This window comes from Salvelinus alpinus, chromosome 10 (genome assembly GCF_045679555.1).
Source record: "Salvelinus alpinus chromosome 10, SLU_Salpinus.1, whole genome shotgun sequence".
Lineage (NCBI taxonomy): Eukaryota > Metazoa > Chordata > Actinopteri > Salmoniformes > Salmonidae > Salvelinus > Salvelinus alpinus.
Window position 1 is genome coordinate 67,803,654 of NC_092095.1, and position 8,742 is coordinate 67,812,395.

Here is an 8,742-nt window from a genome sequence, read left to right on the forward strand (position 1 = left end):
AAAGGTTCACTAGGCTTGGCCGGATTCCTCTCTGAAAAGGTTCACTAGCCTTGGCTGGATTCCTCTCTGAAAAGGTTCACTAGGCTTGGCCGGATTCCTCTCTGAAAAGGTTCACTAGGCTTGGCCGGATTCCTCAATGAAAAGGTTCACTAGGCTTGGCTGGACTCCTCGCGGAAAAGGTTCACTAGGCTTAGCTGGACTTCTCACTGAAAAGGTTCACTAGGCTTGGCTGACATTACACGGGTCATTCTGTCCTTTGTCCTAGTGTCCATCACGTCAATGTATCCTGTGGATTCTTCGCAACAGCTTTGTAATGGATGGTCAGTCACACTATGTTGTTTGAATCCAACCCAATTAAACATGGTAACCTCAGGAATGAATCCAACCCAGTTAATCATGGTATCCTCAGGAATGAATCCAACCCAGTTAACCATGGTATCCTCAGGAATGAATCCAACCCAGTTAACCATGGTATCCTCAGGAATGAATCCAACCCAGTTAACCATGGTATCCTCAGGAATGAATCCAACCCAGTTAACCATGGTATCCTCAGGAATGAATCCAACCCAGTTAACCATGGTATCCTCAGGAATGAATCCAACCCAGTTAACCATGGTATCCTCAGGAATGAATCCAACCCAGTTAACCATGGTATCCTCAGGAATGTTTGATTGTAATGATGCACTCTAGGAACCAACGAAGAAGTCATCCTTTTATCATCTCCCTTTTCTTTATTTCTCTCTCTCTCTCTCTCTCTCTCTCTCCCTCTCTCCCTCTCTCCCTCTCTCAATTTCAATTTAAGAGGCTTTATTGGCATGGGAAACATATGTTTACATTGCCAAAGCAAGATAATAAACAATACAAAATTAACAGTAAACATTACACTCACAAAAGTTCCAAAAGAATAAAGACATTTCAAATGTCATATTATGTCTATATACAGTGTTATAATGATGTGCAAATAGTTACAAAAGGGAAAATAAATAAACAGAAATATGGGTTGTATTTACAATGGTGTTTGTTCTTCACTGGTTGCCTTTTCTTTTGGCAACAGGTTACACATCTTGCTGATGTGATTGCACACTGTGATATTTCATCCAATAGATAAGGAAGTTTATCAAAATTGGATTTGTTTTCAAATTCTTTGTGGGTCTGTGTAATTTGAAGGAAATATGTGTCTCTAATATTGTCATACATTTGGCAGGAAGTTAGGAAGTGCAGTTCAGTTTCCACCTCATTTTGTGGGCAGTGTGCACATAGCAAGGCTATACTCACTGAGTCTGTACATAGTCAAAGATTTCCTTAATTATGGGTCAGTCACAGTAGTCAGGTATTCTGGGCAATAGTAAAGGGCTTACATGTGTTACATATTTATGTAACTGTTTATGTGCTGTTTAAATACTGTATGTTACAGGAGAAGGTCAATTTGGGAAATATATACGTTCCCCATAACAAATTTAAAACAGGAAAGGAGCCAGCATATATTACAAGTTAAATCAGTTGACAGACAGTGAGCTCTGTTAAGGGCCAAATAAATTATTTCCAATGTGTCAAGTAATTATCTTTTTTGTTTTCTCATGATTTGGTTGGATCTAATTGTGTTGCTGTCCTGGGGCTCTGTGGGGTGTGTTTGTGTTTGTGAACAGAGCCCCAGGACCAGCTTGCTTAGGGGACTCTTCTCCAGGTTCATTTCTCTGTAGGTGATTGCCTTGTTATGGAAGGTTTGGGAATCACTTCCTTTTAGGTGGTTGTAGAATTTAACAGCTATTTTTCTAGATTTTGATGGGAAATATTATTTGCATTATTTGGTATTTTACGTTGTACACAGAGGATATTCTTTGCAGAATTCTGCATACAGTCTCTCAATTTGGTGTTTGTCCCATTTTGTGAATTCTTGATCGGAATTCTCTCTCTCTCTCCTCTCTCGCTTTCTCTTTTCACATGATCCTGTCCATGTTCATGTGCTGTTTAAAATATATAAATACATGTTTATGTGCTGTTTAAAATATATAAATACATGTTTATGTGCTGTTTAAAATATATAAATACATGTTCATTGGTTTAAAATATATAAATACATGTTCATTGGATGGAAATGTTTTCAGAGCAACATAAATCTGACCTGTTACTTATGTTGGCTAAGAGGAATTCAGTACGTCTGTGTACAGTCAGATGAAAGGGCATTCACAGACTAAACATTCATCTAATATCACTGGCATTAATCCAGAGACCATTCAAGTAAGGACACGGAAATCTCCTTGCTTGTCTTATATAATTTTGAAATGTTGAGCACACCGACACAGACAGAACTGACAAGCAACGCAAATGAAAGGGTGTATTTTCAACACCAGCTAACAGCTGCGTCAGTTTGTGACGGTGAACCTCTGCACAGTCAGGGCCAGAATCAGTCACTCTCTCAACACACTGCCTTGATGGGTTGATCCTTCCTTCAGGTTTCACAGCAAATAACACAGCATCATGGCTAGCTGCTAGTCTTTATATGTGTCCAGTTTCCAGGAACAGGAAACTCTTACAAGCCCTTCCAATCCATGTCTATGTAAACCTAGTTCATGTTCAGACTTTATGTAGGCATTCATCTCCAGGTCTGTTCTGGAACGAGTTATGTATTTGGTAAATGAATGCATGTCACTGAGAGTTTTTCCACTGGGGAAATGAATATTTTGTCACACACAATCAGCAATTAAAGTTCATAAAGCTATTCAACTTGTGGTGATAAATGTTGCTAGTGGAAAGAGATCTAGAGGAACCATGTGTGGTCTGTAGGGCCCTAGTGGAATCTGAACCCGTTATAACAGACTTCAAAGAGCCAGCTAATAGTATATTTATTGGGCGTTGCTCCTAAAGAGTTATCCCCACAAGAGGACAGTGATTATGTGGAGCTGATTTAGGTTTGTGTAAAACAGTAATAAATGGAAACAAATATGTTTCCATTCTAGCCTATTCATTTTATTGGAGTGATTTTATAATATGTGTAACAGTTAAAGAATAACAAATAGAATAGTCAAAATTGTAATAACCATTTTAGATCTTAAAAGTCAAAATATTGATATTGAAAAACATTTGTAATGTCTTGACAATAATCCATGTACCATATGTGTAGATGAATACAATGGATATGGGATGGATAAGGTGAAGAACCCCATCTTCCAATTCCCCCTGCATCTCTCCTGCACTGACGTTCCAATGGTTACGTATAATACACGCCTACAGAATCCCCCGATACTGCAAGAGGACGACAAGAGCGGCATTCGTTCTCAGTAGTATGTCGATTCAATCGGGCTACACATCCACTTCTGACCCCGAATGTAGTGTTTATCTAGAATAACAAGTGGATTATTCTTCAGTGGATTTACCCACGGAGTTCAGAAGGCGTTTTATTTGGGTAAGTGTTGTTTTCTGAGATTGCGGTGCAGTTTTCTAAAATTATTCTTTAGGTTGAACACTGTGCACAATGAAATGAGATATGAGACATAAAACAGCTGTGATCCACATATTCTTATCTGCATACTTCCTACCTGTCTATATTTCCAATAGACAAATCAGTGCGCGTTTTAGTTGACTACTAGTCAAATGTGAGTTGTTTGGAAACTTTGTACGTTTTACTAGCAGTGGTCCCTGTTCTATATAAAATACAATTAGCTCTCTATCTCGTGTTAAACTATTTGAAACGGAGTTTTCTCAAATTCATCAGATTACGAATTGTGAGCATTCCATTATTTTAAGATATCCCCATTCAAAGGGGATGAGATTGCAGAGCTGTCAGAATGATTTAGGGAATACTTAAAGTAGTAACGTTAGCAGGTGCATGGCGCAGGTTTAGGAACTGCAATGCCAGTGCAGTGCTGCCATATGTGCCCATAAATAATCCACTGAGTGTACATTTAATTATAGCTGCCTCAGCACAATGAAAGACAATCGCCACACTGAGAGAGCAGAGAGAGCAGCAATTCTTCTCTCCAGATTTAACAGTTGGCCGTATTGTTGTATTGTATTGTATTGTAGCTAAATCCGGTTTGCTAGTGCTAAAATCGGTCAGAAGGGCTAGGCCGGGATGGGAGCACTGTTCCACAGCTGTGTGGTTGGCCTACATTAAACAAGTGAGGTACACTACAGTGTTAAGTGGTGTTATTATGGCTATAGGAATGACAGGGTTTAAAACACAGCAGGCTGCCCTGAGGCTTCTACCTTCAGCAGGTTCACTACAACCATACTGTAGTATTACTACTGTCCAGGTGTGCAGAGAGAGTCCTCACACTGACATTACTGTACACGTATGTTCCTGCAGCCCACTGTCAGATTTTTTCTGTTGCAAACATTTTTAAAATCCTGTTTTTGCTTTGTGATTATGAGGTATTGTGTGCAGATTGATAATGGGGGGGAATAAACGATTGAATCGATTTTGGAATACGGCTGTAATGTAATAAAACGTGTAAAAAGTCAAGGGGTCTGAATACTTTCCGAAAGCAGTGTATTTGGCGTTTTCTCAGGAAGTCTGTCTGGCCTCCTAGAAATACATCTGCATGGGTTCTCAATTTAACTTCAATTCCAGTCAGTATTTTCCAAACTACTTAAAAAGATGCATCATGCGTCATGCTATAACTTTAAAATACATAGGTATTGGGAAGCATTCTAAACGAGTTGTTTGCCGGAATTCCTTTTAAACTCAAGTAAAAACATGTCTATTTGTGGTCTGGCCTGGTCATCACAGAGGCAGTCTGTCTGTGTGTGAGAGTGTGGAACGGGGTGTGAGTGTGGCTGTTGTGAGTCTTGTAATTTAGATTTTTTTTAGAAGCCTCCTTTCCTTAATATGCAGAAGTCAGTGGTCTCTCCTCTCCCTCTCTCTCCCTCTCTCTTGCTCTCTCTTGCTCTCTCTTGCTCTCTCTTGCTCTCGCTCTCTTGCTCTCTCTTGCTCTCTCTCTCTTGCTCTCTCTTTCTTGCTCTCTCTCTCTTGCTCTCTCTCTCTCTTGCTCTCTATTGCTCTCTCTCTCTCTCTTGCTCTCTCTTGCTCTCTCTTGCTCTCTCTTGCTCTCTCTCTCTCTCGCTCTCTTGCTCTCTCTTGCTCTCTCTTGCTCTCTCTCTTGCTCTCTCTTTTCACGTAAAAGCCATGCAACAGAAATTCCATTTTTTACAGCACCCTAACTGGGGACAGCCTCTGGCCCCTGTCGTCCAAAGCGGGCCTCTCTCTTACAAATCACTTAATTAGAGATGGAAGTAGTGGAGCCACAGGGTCAGGAAGAAGAGATGGGGGAAAAGTAGAGAATCAAAGTCTGTGACTCCAGGCAGCCAGAGGTCCAGAGGTCCAGGGCCTGCTGTGTGTTAATCCGTCCGCTGGTCCATTCATTGCTCCATATCCTCACACCACCTGTCTGCCTGTCTACACCAATCTCAGCACCCAGCATTAAAGCCTAGATTCAATCAGATCCAGCATTAACCGGTGATAGCCGACACCCTCATAGCTGATGTTTTGGCGGTGTCGGAGGTGTCAGAGGTGTCAAATCAGTGAGCAGCTACTCTTGATCAATGTCACGAAGCCACACCCGTCCCACTCACGTTAGAAGTTCAGAAGGAGAAAGTGTAGGCTATATCTCAGATTTAAAATCATTAATCAATATGAGGATTTCTATCAGCCAAATCAAGGTGCAGATTAAATCTCACATTCCAGTGTTCAAACAAGGCTGCATGGGCTTTCTCTTAATCCGACTCCGTGCAGCCAATGGCAATGCCCACTTTATGTATAATGCCAGGAACAACTTGTGGATCTGAAAGCTCTAACACAGTTCCAACTCTGACACTGCCTATGTGGATGTAGGCTAAAGCGGATCTGATTGAATAGAGCCCAAAATCAGCTTGGCATCATAAAGGAATGTTCTAGGTCATCATAAAGCATCATAAAGAATGTTCTAGGTCATTATAAATTCATGTTCTACGTCATCATAAAGGAATGTTCTAGGTCATCATAAAGGAATGTTCTAGGTCATCATAAAGCATCATAAAGAATGTTCTAGGTCATCATAAATTAATGTTCTACGTCATCATAAAGGAATGTTCTAGGTCATCATAAAGGAATGTTCTAGGTCATCATAAAGCATCATAAAGAATGTTCTAGGTCATCATAAAATAATGTTCTAGGTCATCATAAATTAATGTTCTACGTCATCATAAAGGAATGTTCTACGTCATCATAAAGGAATGTTCTAGGTCATCATAAAGCATCATCAAGAATGTTCTAGGTCATCATAAAAGAATGTTCTAGGTCATCATAAAGGAATGTTCTACGTCATCATAAAGGAATGTTCTACGTCATCATAAAGGAATGTACATCATCATAATGGAATGTTCTACATTATCATAAAGGAAAGTTCTATGTCATCATAAAGGAATGTTCTAGGTCATCATAAAGGAATGTTCTAGGTCATCATAAAGCATCATAAAGAATGTTCTAGGTCATCATAAAGGTATGTTCTAGGTCATCATAAAGCATCATAAAGGAATGTTCTAGGTCATCATAAAGGAATGTTCTAGGTCTACATAAAGGAATGTTCTACGTCATCTTAAAGGAATGTTCTACGTCATCATAAAGGAATGTTCTACATCATCATAAAGGAATGTTCTACGTCATCATAAAGGAATGTTCTACATCATCATAAAGGAATGTTCTACGTCATGATAAAGGAATGTTTTACATCATCATAAAGGAATGTTGTCGGTCATCGTAAAGGAATGTTCTACGTCATCATAAAGGAATGTTGTCGGTCATCGTAAAGGAATGTTCTACGTCATCATAAAGGAATGTTTTACATCATCATAAAGGAATGTTGTCGGTCATCGTAAAGGAATGTTCTACGTCATCATAAAGGAATGTTTTACAATGTAAAATAATAAACCCTAGCCTATTTTAGTCATCTCTTATCCAGAATGACTTACAGTAGGGAGTGCACAGACGTTCATACTGGTCCCCCATGGGAATCAAACCGACAACCCTGGCTTTCCAAGCACCATGCTCTACCAACTCAGCTACTTGGGACTAACCAGATTCTCATACATAGAGGCTCATGTACACTGTATAATCCTCTGTTGGCTGACTACAGTGGTTCAGAAGTCTCTTAGCTTCTTACTCAGTGTTGTAGTATCCCACAGAGGTAAATGACATCATAGAGAGAATCATACTCCTACAACAACATTTGGTCTGACTAGTTCTTGTGGATCTCTGAACACAACAGAAGGTATTAGCATCTCTCTCTCTGTGCCTCTGCACTGTAGTGAAGGGAAGAACCCCAGTCATTCACAGAGGATTGTTGTTCCCTGTTTGACCTGGAATATCACGTTGCCTGTATCAGATCACCTTTCCCACCTGGCCCTAGTACAGGAGGACAGGAGTCCTGGTTCAGGATCACCTTTCTGACCTGGCCCTAGTACAGGAGAACAGGAGTCCTGGTTCAGATATGTTGTCAAAGCAAGTGAACTAGATAATAAACAAAATTGAAATAAACAATAAAAATGAACAGTAAACATTACAGTCTCTCTCTCTCTCTCTCTCTCTCTCTCTCTCTCATTGCCTGCCCGACCTTCCACCTGGGCAAGTGATTACTGGCCAGTGGCCAGTGGAATGCAGAGAAAGAGAGAGCGATGTAGATGGAGAAAGAAATAGAGAGAGATAAAATGATGAGAGAGAATGCATGTGGTTTCTATGCAGGTCTCATCTTAGAGGAAGGATTTAATTGAAGCCATTTCCTGCCATCAATCCACTGTAAATCTGCTCTTGAATCTAATCAAAATAAAATACAATATTACTTTCTATGCTAAAACGCTACCGCAACAACCACTCTTTAATTTCCAAAAGAATGCATGCAGCACAGGAGGTTGGTGGCACCTTAATGGAGGAGGACGGGCTCGTGGTAATGACTGGAGCGGAATGGGTGGAATGGTATCAAATACCCCAAACACATGGTTTCCATGGTTTCCACGTGTTTGATGCCATTCCATTGACTCCGTTCCAGCCATTATTATGAGCCGTCCTCCCCTCAGCCTCCACTGGCATGCAGGTAATAAAGTGTTGGTGACAGATCTGTTTATTGCTCCAGCTCTGGCAGAAGGGTTGAGAGGAAGGAGGAAGGGTTGAAGTTCCTGTCTCAATGTATTCTAGTTGACATGCTTTGAAAAGAAAGACTTGAATGGAAACTACATAATGTGCTTAGAATTATATGTGCATCAATCTGATACGAATAAATATAGAATAAATATATCATACTTATCTTTTAGTTTGGATTAGATTGTCTGCTGTGTATCTCATGAAGATTGCACATAAATATATTTATACATAATTAGAGCGTTATTGAAGTATAAATTATAACAGTATCTCTATAGACCACAGACATATTATATTAAAACATTTAATATACGACCTTACGTCCTTACGGTCGTCATGAAGGGCAGCAGGCAAAAATACAACTGTACAGTCGTCATGAAGAGCAGCAGGCAAAAATACAACTGTACAGTCGTCATGAAGGGCCGCAGGCAAAAATACAACTGTACAGTCGTCATGAAGGGCAGCAGGCAAAAATACAACTGTACAGTCATCATGAAGAGCAGCAGGCAAAAATACAACCGTACGGTCGTCATGAAGGGCAGCAGGCAAAAATACAACTGTACAGTCGTCATGAAGAGCAGCAGGCAAAAATACAACTGTACAGTCATCATGAAGGGCCGCAGGCAAAAATACAA

The 8,742-nt window shown here is 40.1% G+C and overlaps 1 protein-coding gene across 1 annotated transcript in view; it reads left to right on the forward strand.

Moving 5' to 3' along the window:
• The first annotated feature begins 3,251 nt into the window (after positions 1-3,251).
• The window catches only part of LOC139532728 (ly6/PLAUR domain-containing protein 6-like), a 15,827-nt gene continuing 10,336 nt past the window's right edge, over positions 3,252-8,742 (forward strand). Inside the window, exon 1 of the mRNA XM_071330673.1 lies at positions 3,252-3,403. The gene's annotated coding sequence lies outside the window, so the exon portion shown is untranslated. The remainder of the gene's footprint in view (positions 3,404-8,742) is intronic.